Source organism: Pseudophryne corroboree, chromosome 2 (genome assembly GCF_028390025.1).
Source record: "Pseudophryne corroboree isolate aPseCor3 chromosome 2, aPseCor3.hap2, whole genome shotgun sequence".
NCBI lineage: Eukaryota > Metazoa > Chordata > Amphibia > Anura > Myobatrachidae > Pseudophryne > Pseudophryne corroboree.
The window spans coordinates 615,510,193-615,528,497 of record NC_086445.1 but is presented as its reverse complement, the minus strand read 5'-3'; positions in this window follow the sequence as shown (position 1 = coordinate 615,528,497).

The window sequence follows — 18,305 nt, the reverse complement described above, 5'->3', positions numbered from 1 at the left end:
GCACTGCGGGCACTTTCCCCTCGCTCTCCTCTGCTCACATCTTATTTCATCCCACAATGCTGTGAGAGAGAGTTGCTGCGCTTCCGACTATTACAGTGGGATAGATAGAACACCCCCAGCAGCCAGCGCCGCTCACTCACACACAGTACATCACCAACCAGCCCTCACTCACCTGCTCGCTACTAGGCTGCCCTAGTCTGTGCACATGGGGGCTCATCTGCAATACATACTGACGCAGTATTTTCATTGCGTCCGTTTGTGGCAAGTATCTATTTTCTGATCGTCACCATTTGATTTTTGCACCAAATAATAAAACTGCATTTATTATTAGTGCGAATTTATGCTTAGTTTATCTGATCAAGACAAATATATTTACGTGAATACATATGTAAATTTGTTTACATTTCAGTATAAAAATTTTTTCTCTTACGTCCTAGAGGATACTGGGGTCCACATTAGTACCATGGGGTATAGACGGGTCCACTAGGACCCTTGGGCACTTTAAGAAATCAATAGTGTGCACTGGCTCCTCCCTCTATGCCCCTCCTACCAGACTCAGTTTAGAAAATGTGGCCGGAGGAGCCCGTCATGCTTTGGAGAGCTCCTGAAGAGTTTTCTACTTTTATTTTAAATGTTTGTTATTTTCAGTCAGGACTGTTTGGCAACAGCCTGACTGCTTTGTGGGATTTAGGGGGGCTTCCTTAGAGTTAATGGTCCCGTTTCTCTGCTGACAGGACACTGAGCTCCTGAGGGAGTCATTCGCAAGCCACATCACGGCGCAGTGTACCCTCCCGCAGCACGCCGCCACCCCCTAAAAGAGCCAGAAGATGAAGAGTGGTGAGTACAACGCCGGCGTCCTGGTTAGCGGGGTGCCGGCAGGAATGACGGCACAAGGGCTGGAGCGCAGCTCTGACTGCAGGCTACGCTTCAGGTGGCTCAGACAGACACACGCTGGCGGTGTGTCCCGCTGTGAGGTGCACGCTGAGCCTCCGCTGATGCCCACACTGGCCACAACATACTAACAGGGGTTTTAACTCTTGGTTAGACATTTTTTCCCCCTCAGGGCCAGTATAAAAAATGCAGGAAGCCGCGCGCCATTACAGGGGGCAGGGCTTCACTCAGAGCGAATCCTACAGCTCTCCAGCGCTATTTTCCTCTGCAGCTCATACAGGCAGCATTCCCAGGGACGCGCAGCTCCTCCACAAGGACTCAAAGTCTCCTCATTGGTACCAGGGGGTCTTAGTAAAGGGGGGGAGCAAGTTTAAGATTATAACCACTACTAAGGTGCTTATTTCTGTGCGACCCATCTAGGTTTTACCTTGCTAGAAGGGGCGCTGTGTGGCCGGCTCTGAATTCTGTGCCTCTCTGAGGACCCTGCCTACATATACTGAGTTTTCATTAGTGTGTGTGTGTGTGTGTAGGTGTCCCTTTACTATCATGTCCAGGGACTGTGTGTCTTGTACAGCGAAATGTCTCTCATCCCTAGTGTTCACTCCCTGTCCAGTGGGGCTGAACCCCCATGGTTGGCCTCCATTAAATATTTCTACTAAGCTGTCTCATACTGAGAATGAGACAAAATTCTTACGGTAGTCTATGGATGACCTGATAGAGATTCAGCTCCCATATCTGCGCCCCCACACTCTCGCCATTGCCCACAAAAGCGTACTCTGGCCCAAATCATGCAGGGTGATACTGATCCTGACACGTTGGATCCAGAGGAGGGTGAAGTGGATGCGAGTGGGGGGGATGCTGTCCTGTCACAGGGTATACAGGCCCTCATTGAGGCTATCAGATCTGTCCTACATATTTCTGACAAGACTGAAGATGCAGAAGAGGAATCTTATTTTCTCTTACGTCCTAGAGGATGCTGGGGTACAATATAGTACCATGGGGTATAGTCGGGTCCACTAGAAGCCACTGGCATTTTAAGAGTTTAATAGTGTGTGTTGGCCCCTCCATCTATGCCCTTCCTACCAGACTCGGTTTAGAAAATGTGCCCGTTGGAGTCGGTCACAGCTAAGGGAGCTCCTAGGAGTTTTCTTAGTTTTATTTTTTTTATTAAAATTTAGAGTTTGTTGTTTTACAGGAAGGCTGCTTTTCAACAGCCTTCCTGCTTCGTGGGACTTAGTGGGGGAGTAGGAACCAACTTCCTGAAGAGTTAATGGTTCTCTACTCCGCTGACAGGACACTGAGATCCTGAGGGTGCTGATCGCAAGCCCACGAGGCGACCACTCACTCCCGCAGCAAGGCCGCCACCCCCTAACAGAGCCAGAAAAAAGAAGAGTGGTGTCCCGGTTAGCGGGTATGGCGGCACAAGGGTTGGAGCGCAGTGCTGACAAGGCTGCGCTCCGGGAAGGCTCAGCAACATACACATGCAGCGCTTTAGGGGTGCCTGAGCCAGCGCATTACACCCTAAACTGGTCACATAGTTAACAGGGCTTAATCCCGCTGTTAACACACACAAATCCTCAGGCCAGTATAAACAATAAGTTCGGGAAGCAGCGCGCCATTACAGGGGGTGGGGCTACCTCTCAGCGCAGATCCAGCACTCACCAGCGCCATTTTCTCCCTGCAGATCATAGGAACAAGACGCTGACAGGGAGCGCTGCCCTTCACATAACTCCAGATATACCTCTGCGGTACCAGGGTGTTATAGAGGGGGGGAGTGTGATAATAATACTAATTATTATCACACTCCCTATTAAGGTTAGTTAGTCAGCGCCGGGCTTTTATCATAATAACTGCCTACAGGGGTTCTGTGTGGCTGGCTCCTTATACTCGGTGTCTCTCTGAAGGTACTCTGGGGGAAACTGTCTGACATTTTCCTGGGTGTGTGTGTGTAAGTGTGTATATCCCACATTACCATGTCTAAGGACTCTGTCCTGTGCTGCAGAGTGTTTATCTTCTCCTGAGGAGTCTATTCCATGTATTCAGGACTGCAATATACTTTCTCAGCCTACTGAATCCGAACCCCCATGGGTGGATTCTTTAAGGGGAATGATATCACAGATTTCAACTAGGATGTCACATACTGAAAGGGAGATGCAGTTTTTGAGAAAATCTGTGGAGGGCTCGACGTATTCAGCACCCACTACTTCGTCTAAAAACCCACCTCCATACCCACAAAAACATACGCTTGCCCAGATAATGCAAGCTCACACTGATACCGACTCTGATACAGGGGACGGTGATGGGGATATGCAGGGAAGGGGGGGGGGGGGGATGCATCCCTTGCTAGGGGGGGGTGCAATTAATGATTGAAGCAATTAGGGATGTTTTGCATTTTTCTGAGAAGGTACCTGAGCAAGAAGAGGACTCTTATTTCTCTATCGTCCTAGTGGATGCTGGGGTTCCTGAAAGGACCAGGGGGAATAGCGGCTCCGCAGGAGACAGGGCACAAAAAGTAAAGCTTTTTCAGATCAGGTGGTGTGCACTGGCTCCTCCCCCTATGACCCTCCTCCAGACTCCAGTTAGATTTTTGTGCCCGGCCGAGAAGGGTGCAATCTAGGTGGCTCTCCTAAAGAGCTGCTTAGAAAAAGTTTAGCTAGGTTTTTTATTTTACAGTGATTCCTGCTGGCAACAGGATCACTGCAGCGAGGGACTGAGGGGAGAAGGAGTCAACTCACCTGCGTGCAGGATGGATTGGCTTCTTGGCTACTGGACATCAAGCTCCAGAGGGACGATCACAGGTACAGCCTGGATGGTCACCGGAGCCGCGCCGCCGGCCCCCTTGCAGATGCTGAAGTCAGAAGAGGTCCAGAATCGGCGGCTGAAGACTCCTGCAGTCTTCTAAAGGTAGCGCACAGCACGGCAGCTGTGCGCCATTTTCCTCTCAGCACACTTCACACGGCAGTCACTGAGGGTGCAGGGCGCTGGGAGGGGGGCGCCCTGGGAGGCAAATGAATACCTATAAAGGCTAAAAATACCTCACATATAGCCCCTAGAGGCTATATGGAGATATTTAACCCCTGCCTGATTTTTCTAAATAGCGGGAGACGAGCCCGCCAGAAAAGGGGCGGGGCCTATCTCCTCAGCACACGGCGCCATTTCCTCTCACAGCTCCGCTGGTCAGGACGGCTCCCAAGTCTCTCCCCTGCACTGCACTACAGAAACAGGGTAAAACAGAGAGGGGGGGGCAAATTTATGGCGATATTTTGATATAACAAAGCAGCTATAAGGGAGCACTTATTATAAGGCTATCCCTGATATATATATAGCGCTTTTGGTGTGTGCTGGCAAACTCTCCCTCTGTCTCCCCAAAGGGCTAGTGGGTCCTGTCTTCGTTAGGAGCATTCCCTGTGTGTCTGCTGTGTGTCGGTACGTGTGTGTCGACATGTATGAGGACGATATTGGTGTGGAGGCGGAGCAATTGCCAAATATGAGGATGTCACCCCCTAGGGAGTCGACACCAGAATGGATGCCTTTATTTATGGAACTACGGGATAGTGTCAACACGCTAAAGCAGTCGTTTGACGACATGAGGCGGCCGGACAATCAATTAGTGCCTGTCCAGGCGACTCAAACACCGTCAGGGGCTGTGAAACGCCCTTTGCCTCAGTCGGTCGACACAGACCCAGACGCAGGCACTGACTCCAGTGGTGACGGTGACGATTCAACAGTATTTTCCAGTAGGGCCACACGTTATATGATTTTGGCAATGAAGGAGGCGTTACATTTAGCTGATACTACAGGTACCACTAAACAGGGTATTATGTGGGGTATGAAAAAACTACCTATAGTTTTTCCTGAATCAGAAGAATTAAATGACGTGTGTAATGAAGCGTGGGTTGCCCCTGATAAAAAGCTGATAATTTCAAAGAAATTATTGGCATTATACCCTTTCCCGCCAGAGGTTAGGGAGCGCTGGGAAACACCTCCTAGGGTGGACAAGGCGCTAACACGCTTATCTAAACAAGTGGCGTTACCCTCTCCTGAGACGGCCGCACTTAAAGATCCATCAGATAGGAGGATGGAAAATATCCAAAAAAGTATATACACACATGCAGGTGTTATACTACGACCAGCTGTAGCGACTGCCTGGATGGGCAGTGCTGGGGTAGTTTGGTCAGAGTCCCTGATTGAAAATATTGATACCCTGGACAGGGACAATATTTTACTGTCGTTAGAACAAATAAAGGATGCATTTCTTTATATGCGTGATGCACAGAGGGATATCTGCACACTGGCATCACGGGTAAGTGCTATGTCCATTTCGGCCAGAAGAGCTTTATGGACGCGACAGTGGACAGGCAATGCGGATTCAAAACGGCATATGGAAGTTTTGCCGTATAAAGGGGAGGAGTTATTTGGAGTCGGTCTATCAGATTTGGTGGCCACGGCTACAGCCGGGAAATCCACCTTTCTACCTCAAGTCACTCCCCAACAGAAAAAGGCACCGACTTTTCAACCGCAGCCCTTTCGTTCCTTTAAAAATAAGAGAGCAAAGGGCTATTCATATCTGCCACGAGGCAGAGGTCGAGGGAAGAGACAGCAACACGCAGCTCCTTCCCAGGAACAGAAGCCCTCCCCGGCTTCTACAAAAGCCTCAGCATGACGCTGGGGCTTCTCAAGCGGACTCGGGGACGGTGGGCGGTCGTCTCAAAAATTACAGCGCGCAGTGGGCTCACTCGCAGGTAGATCCCTGGATCCTGCAGATAATATCTCAAGGGTACAGGTTGGAATTAGAGACAGATCCACCTCGCCGTTTCCTGAAGTCTGCTTTACCAACGTCCCCCTCCGAAAGGGAGACGGTTTTGGAAGCCATTCACAAGCTGTACTCTCAGCAGGTGATAGTCAAGGTACCTCTTCTACAACAAGGGAAGGGGTATTATTCCACTCTTTTTGTGGTACCGAAGCCGGATGGCTCGGTAAGGCCTATTCTAAATCTGAAGTCCTTGAACCTGTACATAAAGAAGTTCAAGTTCAAGATGGAGTCACTCAGAGCAGTGATAGCGAACCTGGAAGAGGGGGACTTTATGGTATCCTTGGACATCAAGGATGCGTATCTCCACGTTCCAATTTACCCCTCACACCAGGGGTACCTCAGGTTCGTTGTACAAAACTGTCACTATCAGTTTCAGACGCTGCCGTTCGGATTGTCCACGGCACCTCGGATCTTTACAAAGGTAATGGCCGAGATGATGATTCTTCTTCGAAGAAAAGGCATATTAATTATCCCATACTTGGACGATCTCCTAATAAGGGCGAGGTCCAGAGAACAGCTAGAGATGGGATTAGCACTGTCTCAAGAAGTGCTAAAACAGCACGGGTGGATTCTGAATATTCCAAAATCCCAGTTAATGCCGACAACTCGTCTGCTGTTCCTAGGGATGATTCTGGACACGGTTCAGAAAAAGGTTTTTCTCCCGGAGGAAAAAGCCAAGGAGTTATCCGAGCTTGTCAGGAACCTCCTAAAACCAGGAAAGGTGTCTGTACATCAATGCACAAGAGTCCTGGGAAAAATGGTGGCTTCTTACGAAGCAATTCCATTCGGCAGATTCCACGCAAGAATTTTCCAAAGGGATCTGTTGGACAAATGGTCAGGGTCGCATCTTCAGATGCACCTACGGATAACCCTGTCTCCAAGGACAAGGGTGTCTCTTCTGTGGTGGTTGCAGAGTCCTCATCTATTGGAGGGCCGCAGATTCGGCATACAGGATTGGATCCTGGTGACCACGGACGCCAGCCTGAGAGGCTGGGGAGCAGTCACACAAGGAAGAAACTTCCAGGGAGTATGGACGAGCCTGGAAACGTCTCTTCACATAAACATTCTGGAACTAAGAGCAATATACAATGCTCTAAGCCAGGCAGAACCTCTGCTTCAGGGAAAACCGGTGTTGATCCAGTCGGACAACATCACGGCAGTCGCCCATGTGAACAGACAGGGCGGCACAAGAAGCAGGAGTGCAATGGCAGAAGCTGCAAGGATTCTTCGCTGGGCAGAGAATCATGTGATAGCACTGTCAGCAGTGTTCATCCCGGGAGTGGACAACTGGGAAGCAGACTTCCTCAGCAGACACGATCTTCACCCGGGAGAGTGGGGACTTCATCCAGAAGTCTTCCACATGCTGGTAACCCGTTGGGAAAGACCAATGGTGGACATGATGGCGTCTCGCCTCAACAAAAAACTGGACAGGTATTGCGCCAGGTCAAGAGATCCGCAGGCAATAGCTGTGGACGCGCTGGTAACGCCTTGGGTGTACCAGTCGGTGTATGTGTTTCCTCCTCTGCCTCTCATACCAAAAGTATTGAGAATTATACGGCAAAGAGGCGTAAGAACGATACTAGTGGTTCCGGATTGGCCAAGAAGGACTTGGTACCCGGAACTTCAAGAGATGATCACGGAAGATCCGTGGCCTCTACCTCTAAGGAGGGACTTGCTTCAGCAGGGTCCCTGTCTGTTTCAAGACTTACCGCGGCTGCGTTTGACGGCATGGCGGTTGAACGCCGGATCCTAAAGGAAAAAGGCATGCCGGAAGAAGTCATTCCTACTTTGATTAAAGCAAGGAAGGAAGTAACCGTGCAACATTATCACCGAATTTGGCGAAAATATGTTGCGTGGTGCGAAGATCGGAGTGCTCCGACGGAGGAATTTCAACTGGGTCGATTCCTACATTTCCTGCAATCAGGATTGTCTATGGGTCTCAAATTGGGATCTATTAAGGTTCAAATTTCGGCCCTGTCGATTTTCTTTCAAAAAGAATTGGCTTCAGTCCCTGAAGTCCAGACCTTTGTTAAGGGAGTGCTGCATATACAGCCTCCTGTGGTGCCTCCAGTGGCACCGTGGGATCTCAATGTGGTTTTGGACTTTCTAAAATCTCATTGGTTTGAACCACTAAATAAGGTGGATTTGAAATATCTCACTTGGAAAGTGACCATGCTTCTAGCCCTGGCTTCTGCCAGGAGAGTATCAGAATTGGCAGCTTTATCTTACAAAAGCCCATATCTGATTTTCCATTCGGACAGGGCAGAACTGCGGACTCGTCCGCATTTTCTCCCTAAGGTGGTGTCAGCATTTCATCTGAACCAGCCTATTGTAGTGCCTGCGGCTACAAGTGACTTGGAGGACTCCAAGTTACTGGACGTTGTCAGAGCATTAAAAATATATATTGCAAGGACAGCTGGAGTCAGAAAATCTGACTCGTTGTTTATATTGTATGCACCCAACAAGATGGGTGCTCCTGCGTCTAAGCAGACGATTGCTCGTTGGATCTGTAGCACAATCCAACTTGCACATTCTGTGGCAGGCCTGCCACAGCCTAAATCTGTAAAGGCCCACTCCACAAGGAAGGTGGGCTCATCTTGGGCGGCTGCCCGAGGGGTCTCGGCATTACAACTTTGCCGAGCAGCTACGTGGTCAGGGGAGAACACGTTTGTAAAATTTTACAAATTTGATACTCTGGCTAAGGAGGACCTGGAGTTCTCTCATTCGGTGCTGCAGAGTCATCCGCACTCTCCCGCCCGTTTGGGAGCTTTGGTATAATCCCCATGGTCCTTTCAGGAACCCCAGCATCCACTAGGACGATAGAGAAAATAAGATTTTACTTACCGATAAATCTATTTCTCGGAGTCCGTAGTGGATGCTGGGCGCCCATCCCAAGTGCGGATTATCTGCATAAATTGTACATAGTTATTGTTAACTAATTCGGGTTATTGTTGAAGGAAGCCATCTTTCAGAGGCTCCGCTGTTATCATACTGTTAACTGGGTTTAGATCACAGGTTGTACGGTGTGATTGGTGTGGCTGGTATGAGTCTTACCCGGGATTCAAAATCCTCCCTTATTGTGTACGCTCGTCCGGGCACAGTACCTAACTGGAGTCTGGAGGAGGGTCATAGGGGGAGGAGCCAGTGCACACCACCTGATCTGAAAAAGCTTTACTTTTTGTGCCCTGTCTCCTGCGGAGCCGCTATTCCCCCTGGTCCTTTCAGGAACCCCAGCATCCACTACGGACTCCGAGAAATAGATTTATCGGTAAGTAAAATCTTATTTTTACAGTAAATAAGAAATCCTCCCATACCTTCCCCGCTTCTAAGGAGTTAAACTCCTTGTTTAAAAAATCCTGGGAAAACCCAGAGAAAAATATCCAGATCCCTAAAAGAATTCTCTTTGCTTTCCCTTTCGCTGAAGAGGACAGAAAAAAGTGGGAAAACCCACCTATAGTCGACGCTACCGTATCTACGCAAACTGGAGGGCGGGGGTAGGAAATCTGCGCTGTATAGGACTGAGACAGCTGGCGTGTGGAGAGTTCCAGAGCTCCCTAAGGGCTCAGTACAAAAGTGCAAAATGAAAAAGGGGGTGTGCTCTCTCTACAATGGCGCTGGTCTCTCTTACGGTCACCTATGTATGTGGATAATACCCAGGTGTGAAAGTGTATGTTGAAACACACTGGTATGGTAAATAAAATGGAATTTAATACAATACTAACATCCAATGTCTAAAAACAAGCAATACATAAAAAAACAAGTGGACTGGGAACAGGCCATGGGGGGAATGTGATCCTACCGATGCAGGTGGAGGAGCCGCAGGTGTAAAATAAAGGCAGGGTACCCCGGGAAATACCCTGCTGGTGGCTCCTCTGATTGAATTCCCTTCCAGGCAATCAGGAAAACAGTCTGCCAAACGTCCAGGGGGTGGGCAGCGCCACAAGGTATCTCCAACGCGTTTCGGGACAGCCAGGTCCCTTCTTCAAGGCAAGATCCCCTGGACGTTTGGCAGACTGTTTTCCTGATTACCTGGAAGGGAATTCAATCAGAGGAGCCACCAGCAGGGTATTTCCCGGGGTACTCTGCCTTTATTTGACACCTGCGGCTCCTCCACCTGCATCGGTAGGATCACATTCCCCCCATGGCCTGTTCCCAGTTCACTTGTTTTTTTATGTATTGCTTGTTTTTAGACATTGCATGTTAGTATTGTATTAAATTCCATTTTATTTACCATACCAGTGTGTTTCAACATACACTTTCACACCTGGGTATTATCCACATACATAGGTGACCGTAAGAGAGACCAGCGCCATTGTAGAGAGAGCACACCCCCTTTTTCATTTTGCGCTTCCGTATCTAGGTTGTCTAAAGAGGTGGTTTTACCTGTCCCTGGTTCAACCGCACTAAAGGATCCGGCTGACCGCAAGATTGAGACTACGCTCAAATCACTATACACTGCTACAGGCGTGGCTTTAAGGCCCACTATTGCTTGTGCGTGGATTTCTAAAGCCATAGTAAAGTGGTCAGGTACTTTACTTGAGGAATTAGGTACTATGGATAGGAGTGACATTGACTTGTTTGTACGTCACATACAGGATTCTGCAGGTTTCATGGTGGAGGCCATGAAGGATATTGGCCTGCTTAATGCAAGGGCTACTTCCATAGCAGTGTCGGCGCACAGAGGACTCTGGCTACGCCAATGGACTGCAGATGCAGAATCTAAGAAAAGTGTGGAGAACCTGCCCTTCACAGGTCAAGCACTATTTGGGGACGCATTGGATGCGTGGATTTCCACGGCGACTGCGGGTAAGTCGACATTTCTTCCCTCCGCATCAGCATCGGCTAGGAAATCTTATCCTACGCCTACACTGCAGTCCTTTCGGACCGCAAAATTAAAAAATCCAAACATCCTCCTACCTTCTTTAGAGAAGGTCGGGGAAAATCCAGAAAACCTACACCAACAGGTTCCCAGGAACAGAAACCAGGCTCTGCTTCCTCCAAATCTTCAGCATGACGGAGGACCTCCCAGCCTGAAGATCGGGCAGGTGGGAGCGAGACTAAAAGATTTCAGTCACGTCTGGGCGTCATCATGCCTGGACTCCTGGGTGACAGATATTGTTGCCCAGGGGTACAAACTGGAGTTTCAGGAACTCCCACCTCACAGATTCTTCAAATCAGGCTTACCAGTTTCGCTGACAGAAAGTGCTATTCTACAGGAAGCCATTCAAAAGTTGGTGCGAACAAATGTCATTGCTCCAGTTCTACCTCACCTAAAAAACAAGGGTTATTACTCAAACCTGTTTGTGGTACCGAAACCGGCCGGTTCGGTGAGGCCTATATGGGTGTTCCAATTCAAGATGGAGTTTCTGAGAGCGGTGATCTCAGGTCTGGAAGAGGGGGATTTCCTGGTATCCCTGGATATCAAGGATGCGTACCTTCACATTCTGATCTGGCCGCCTCACCAGGCCTATCTGCGGTTTGCACTACAGGACTGTCACTATCAGTTCAAGACATTACCAGTTGGCCTCTCCACAGCTCCAAGGGTGTTCACCAAGGTCATGACGGAGATGATGCTCCTTCTCCACAAACAGGGAATGAACATAATTCCATATCTGGACGATCTGTTGATAAAGGCATCTTCCAGGGAGAAGCTTTTGCAGAGTATTGCTCTCTCAACTCAACTACTCCGGGATCATGGGTGGATCCTGAACCTTCCAAAGTCACCTTTGGAGCCAACAAGGAGACTGCCCTTCCTAGGGATGATACTCAACAAGGAAGTGCAGAGGGTGTTTCTGCCAGTGGAGAAAGTGTTGGTGATCCAGTCAATGGTCCGGGATGTCCTGAAGCCAGCCCGGGTATCGGTTCATCAGTGCATTCGCCTTCTGGGAAAGATGATGGCCTCCTACAAGGCTCTACAGTATGGAAGAATCCATGAACAGTTCTTCTAGCTGGATCTCCTGGACAAGTGGTCGGGATCACATCTTCACATGCACCAACGGATACACATAGACATGATGGCCTCTCCCCTCAACAAGAGGCTTCGGAGGTACTGCTCTAGGTCAAGAGACCCACCAGCAGTGGTGGTAGATGCCCTGGTAACTCTGTGGGTGTTCCAGTCAGTGTATGTGTTCCCTCCACTTCCACTCATCCCAAGGATTCTCAGACTGATAAAAAGAACAAGAGTTGAGGCAATCCTCATTGCTCCGGACTGGCCAAGATGAGCTTGGTACGCAGATCTTCTGTAATTACTGCTGACCTGAGGCCTCTTCCTCTTCGCGAGGACCTTCTACAACAGGGGCCATTCACCTATCAAGACTTACCGCGGCTACGTTTGACGGCATGGAGGTTGAACGCCAAATCTTAGCTCGGAAGGGTATTCCGAACAGGGTCATTCCTACTCTGATCCAAGCTAGGAAGGGGGTAACGCCTAAACATTACCATCGGATTTGGAAGAAATATGTGTCTTGGTGTGAGTCCAAGAAGTTTGCAATGGTGGAGTTTCAACTAGGACGTTTTCTCCTATTTTTGCAAGCAGGTGTGGATGTGGGCCTACGCTTGGGATCCATTAAGGTCCAGATTTCGGCCTTGTCCATTTTCTTCCAGAAACAATTGGCTGCTCTTCCTGAGGTTCAGACATTCTTGAAAGGAGTTCTAGTCACACGTGCAACTGCAAAGTGCTCACGGCGTGTCTTTGTGTGTGTACGCACCGCGTGTACTTTGTACAACCATCGCAGCATTTGTACGCAAAGTGCGTACACAGTACGGGGCTTTGTACGCTAACTGTGTAAAAAGTACGTAGGATTGATTACAGCGGCCGCAGCGGCTCCATTTTAAATTGTATTAAATGTATTTTTAAAGTGTTGCTTTTAGTCCTGTAAGTAAATCAACATTTACAATTGGGGACTCGATCCGGTTTTTCACATACTCAAAGGCTAGCAGGTCATAGCAGACTTTAATCTATCAGTAAAGGGTGGAAAGATATTTACGTGAAACCTGTTTTTGGTTGCTGGATGTTCTGAAACCCTATTTGTGTGCTGATTCGATTGCGTCTGCTCTGTCTGGTCTATAGAGGTGCTGATAGAGCCCGGAGGTAAACAGGAAAAAAGCTATTTAAAAGTCTGTGTAATTTTGGAGCCAAAAGCGTACACAAAGCGTACCAATAGTTTGCATACTCTCCCATACATTGTTGCCATAGGGTAGTAATCATTCTTAAACCTGTGTGAAATCGGATACAGCTGTTTGCTATATAGATAAATTTGACGTAAATGTATTTAAGGGAGTAATTATAAAAACACAAAATGCAGTTCTGGCCCTGTCATAAAGGTTTTACACGGAACAAATGTGGGTTGTGTTGTGAGCGGTTATAGTTTGTATTGCTCACATTTATAGAGATTGTGTGATTTGTTTTATTGCGGGCGCACTTTGTACACGTGCTCCGGACAAAGACAGGTGAGCCCACATGGCGTAAAAGACACGCTGGTCGCGTGATTACGCAAGGTTGCGTAGGAGTGCGGACGCTAAGTACAAAGCACACGATATTTGTTCAATTAAGGTGGGATAGTAGACATTTAATACAATAGCACATAACTATCCGATTTCAAAAGCAGGTTACTCTAAATTTAGTTTAAAAACTGTAAGCACCGCTGGAATAAAGCTGCTGACTTAGGGCAGTAAAACAATTTTCTGTACAGAAAAACCAGGTGTATTTGAGTGAGTGAAAGCGAAGTGAGTGGAGATGAACCCGGGAATTCGGGATCCCGTCGTGGTACACTGGGTTAGTAGAGGCTCAGTGGCGTAGGGTTCGCTACCTTACGTGATAAGAACTAGGTGTTCAAATTGAACTAAGTGTTCAAAGTGAACTATGTGTTCACAGTCCCAAGTGAACTAAGTGTTCAAAGTGAACTAGGTGTTCAGGTGGTCTACAGCGATCATAGGGCATATAGATAACTAGTATCTATAGGCTGTGCGATTGAATCGCACGTCCGTGTGTTCTACACAGCACAACGTGATACCATTGTGTTATATGCGATGTGGAAAAGCATACGCAGACGTGATTGTATAAAACAAAGGGGTTTTTCTTTGATAACGTCGGGAAATCTCCCTGGTGGGCTTCCACTGGAAAGGGTGAATAATAGTTATCTAATTTCTCTGTTTTTCACCCTACAAAAATTCCAGTGGAAAGATACCGAAAAATAATTTTTCGCTGCCTCTCTCAGGAAAATATTCCAACAGAACCTCCACCGAGAGAAATCACGGTGCTGTAAGGTCTTATAGGAGCCCTAAGTTGGGTACATTGCGATCCGCTATCAACAGTGTATCTGTCACAACTGAGGGCCTGAGCTGACGGGAGGCAGCCTCAGTTGTAGGGGCTGAGATTTACCGGAACCTGGGAGGTTGTATCAGACCCCTGGACATGTAAGTAACATGAATAATAACTGCCCGAAGGCGTGACCACGACAACTTGGATAAAAGTCAATGATGTTTATTATGACAACTCCGCAACACAGCAGCAGTAAAAGAAAACGTAAAAGTCAGCAAATAATAAATACAGTTCCTGGGTACTACAGGATGGCAGGAGCCACAGGGCACTGGTAGTGTGAGATAGTTCTTATGATCTTCTAGATGGAAAGTCCTTACCAGGCCCGACTGTAGCAATGGAGATAACCCAGGATTGTGCCAGCTGGTGTTCCAGGAAAAGCTGGGTTGCTGAAGGTAAAACAGCTGCTGTGGATACTGGCTGGAACCAGACTGTTGTTAGCACGGAGTGGATACTGGCTGGAACCAGTTAAATAATAAATGAACTTGGGAGCGATGAAATATGAACTGAAATGTAGAACTTGAGAGCAGAGAAATAATAATACCGGTGGAGAGTGGTAAAGTGTAGAAAGGACACCGGCCCTTTAAGGGAAGCTGTACTCTGCTGGAAGCTGAGCTGGAAGCAGGTAATGTTGTAGCTGGAAACAGATGAATCCACAATGGATTGGAGAGTCAGGCTACACCGCAGGTGGAATGCTGGTGCGGGTCTCTATGGTGGAAGTCTTGAGACAGGAGCTGGAACCTGAAAGACAATCACAGGAGAGAGACAAACAGGAACTAGGTTTGACAACCAAAGCACTGACGCCTTCCTTGCTCAGGCACAGTGTATTTATACCTGCAGCAAGGAAGGGATTGGCTAGGCAATTATGCAGATTAACAATACTGACAACAGATTGGAGGAAATGATCAGCTGACAGAATCCAAGATGGCTGCGCCCATGTAGACACTTGGAGGGAAGTTTGGTTTGTAATCCATGTGGTAATGAAAACAGTAATGGCGGCGCCGGCCACTGGAGACAGGAGACGCCAGGCTGACAAGTGCACATCCAACCACGCGGACACAGCGGAGGCCGCGGCTGACGTAATCGCCACTCTGACACTCTGCATGCAGAAGCTCAGGGACGGCGGCGGAGGCCGCGGGAGACGCCATGCCAGATGTAATAAGGCGTTACTGTGACAGCGTCTCAGAGAGACAAGAGAGGATGCAGGAATGTGAACATTAGGATAACAGATGGGATCCGGTCCTGGAGCGCTGAGCCAGCCTTAGGAGGCATCTGATGGGTAAGAAATGGCGTCCAGATACCCGGATCGTGACAGCACCCCCCCCTTTAGGAGTGGCCCCAGGACACTTCTTTGGCTTTTGAGGAAACTTGGAATGGAATCTCCGGACCAAGGCAGGAGCATGGACATCAGAAGCATTGGTCCATGAACGTTCCTCAGGACCATAACCCTTCCAGTCAATAAGATATTGTAGTTGACCGTAACGGTGACGTGAGTCCAGGATCTTGGCCACTTCATACTCAACGCCTCGTTGAGTTTGGACTTTCGGAGTTGGAGGAAGTGAGGAATGAAACCGATTCAAGATCAGCGGTTTCAACAGGGAAACATGGAATGTCCTGGGTATTTTTAAGAAGGGAGGCAACTGGAGTCTGTAAGCAACAGGATTGATGACTTGTTCAATCTTGAAAGGACCGATATAGCGAGGTGCAAACTTCATACTGGGAACTCTTAACCTCAAATTCTTCGTGGATAACCATACCCGATCACCCACCTTGAGAGCAGGAACTGCTCGACGCTTCTTATCCGCAAACTTCTTGTACCTGAACGATGCCTTGAGCAGAGCTGATCGTACGCTCTTCCAGATATTGGCAAACTGATGCAAGGTGATATCCACTGCGGGAACAGAAGTTGCTGGAAGCGGTTGGAACTCAGGAACTTTAGGGTGGAATCCAAAGTTAGTTAAGAATGGTGTTGAAGCAGATGAAGAATGATACTGGTTGTTATGACAGAACTCGGCCCAGGGAAGTAATTGAACCCAGTCATCTTGAGAGGAGGACACATAGATGCGGAGGAAGGCCTCCAAGTCCTGATTCACCCTCTCGGTTTGACCATTGGTCTGAGGATGGTAAGCCGTGGAAAACTTTAGCTTGACTTGGAGGACTTGACATAAACTTCGCCAGAATTTGGCTGTGAATTGAACTCCTCGATCTGAGATAATTTCTTCAGGAAGACCGTGGAGTCGGAAGATCTCTTGTATGAATACTTGAGCCAACTTGGAAGCTGACGGAAGACCGGTGAGAGGAATGAAGTGTGCCATCTTGGTGAACCGGTCAACTACCACCCAGATGGTATTGAACTTGTTGCACATGGGTAAGTCTGTAATGAAATCCATCGACAAGTGGGTCCACGGTCGACGGGGAACGGATAGTGGAACCAGTTGCCCCGCAGGCGACTGGCGGGATACTTTATGTTGGGCACACTTTGGGCAAGATGCAATAAACTCCAAGACGTCCTTTTTCAGAGTTGGCCACCAATAGGACCTAGAGATAAACTCCAGGGTTTTTTGGATACCTGTATGTCCGGCAAAACGGGAAGCATGGGCCCAATGCATGAGCTTCTTCCTTAGCATCGGCTTCACAAAACTTTTCCCTGATGGGGGCGTAGAGTCCATCCCTACCGTGGAGAATGCCAACGGATTTATAATAGGATGCTTGTCTGAAGACTCTGACTCATTTTCTTGCTCCCATGAGCGGGAAAGGGCATCGGCCTTGCGATTCTGAGAGCCCGGACAGAACTGGAGTTTAAAGTCGAACCTGGAAAAGAAAAGTGCCCATCTGGCCTGACGAGGGTTGAGACATTGTGCGCCCTTCAGGTAAAAAAGGTTCTTGTGGTCTGTAAGTATGGTGATTAAATGAGAAGCTCCCTCCAACAGATACCTCCACTCTTCTAGAGCGAGCTTGATGGCTAGCAACTCCTGGTCGCCAATGGCATAGTTGCGCTCAGCTGGGGAGAACTTCCGGGAGAAGAAACTACAAGGATGTAAATGGCCATCTTTAGCCCTCTGAGATAACACCGCTCCTACTCCAACGGAGGAGGCATCCACCTCTAGGATGAAAGGAGAGTCGATGTCAGGCTGTTTCAGGACAGGCGCAGAGATGAACCTCTGTTTTAAAAGATGAAAAGCTTGCATGGCTTCTTCAGACCACTTGGACGGGTTAGCACCCTTCTTGGTGAAAGCAGTAATAGGCGCCACAATGGTGGAAAAGTCTCGTATAAACTTTCGGTAATAATTGGCGAACCCTAAGAACCTCTGGACCCCTTTGAGGGTTAAGGGTACCGGCCAATTCTGAATTGCTTGTAGTTTCTCAGGATCCATCTCTAGTCCGGAACCGGACACAATGTACCCTAGAAACGGAATGGACTTGACTTCAAAGACGCATTTTTCTAATTTGCAATAGAGATGATTGACACGGAGACGGGACAGAACCTCTTTAACCCAAAAACGATGTTCCTCTAAATCGTTGGCAAAAATGAGGATATCGTCTAGATAGACCACGACATGACGGTATAGAATGTCTCTGAAAATCTCATTGACAAAATGCTGGAAGACAGCTGGAGCATTGCTCAATCCGAAGGGCATGACGAGGTACTCATAATGTCCGTCACGGGTGTTAAAGGCGGTCTTCCACTCGTCACCCTCACGGATCCGGATGAGATTGTATGCACCTCGCAAGTCCAGCTTTGTAAAGATGGTAGCTCCGCTAACTCTGTCAAAGAGCTCAGTAATCAGGGGTAAAGGATAACGGTTCTTGATGGTAATGTCGTTCAAACCTCTGTAGTCGATGCACGGCCGCAGACCACCATCTTTCTTTTTTACAAAAAAGAAGCCTGCGCCGGCTGGGGAAGAAGAAGGTCGAATGAACCCCTTTGCTAGGTTCTCTTTAATGTATTCCTCCATAGAATGCGTCTCAGGCAGAGACAACGGATAAGTTCGGCCTCGAGGTGGAACCTTCCCTGGAACGAGATCAATCGGGCAGTCCCATTCTCTATGAGGAGGAAGGATATCAGCAGAAGCTTTACTGAACACATCCGTGAAATCTTGATATGGAGGAGGTGGAACATCAGACGACCTGGGGGAGGAAGAACAGACAGGCAATACTTTAAACAAACATGTCTCTGCACAGGAGGAACCCCATGCCAGGATTTGCGTAGTCGTCCAATCAATTGTAGGATTGTGAAGACGGAGCCATGGAAGGCCCAGGACCACAGGATGTGTGGCTCTTGGA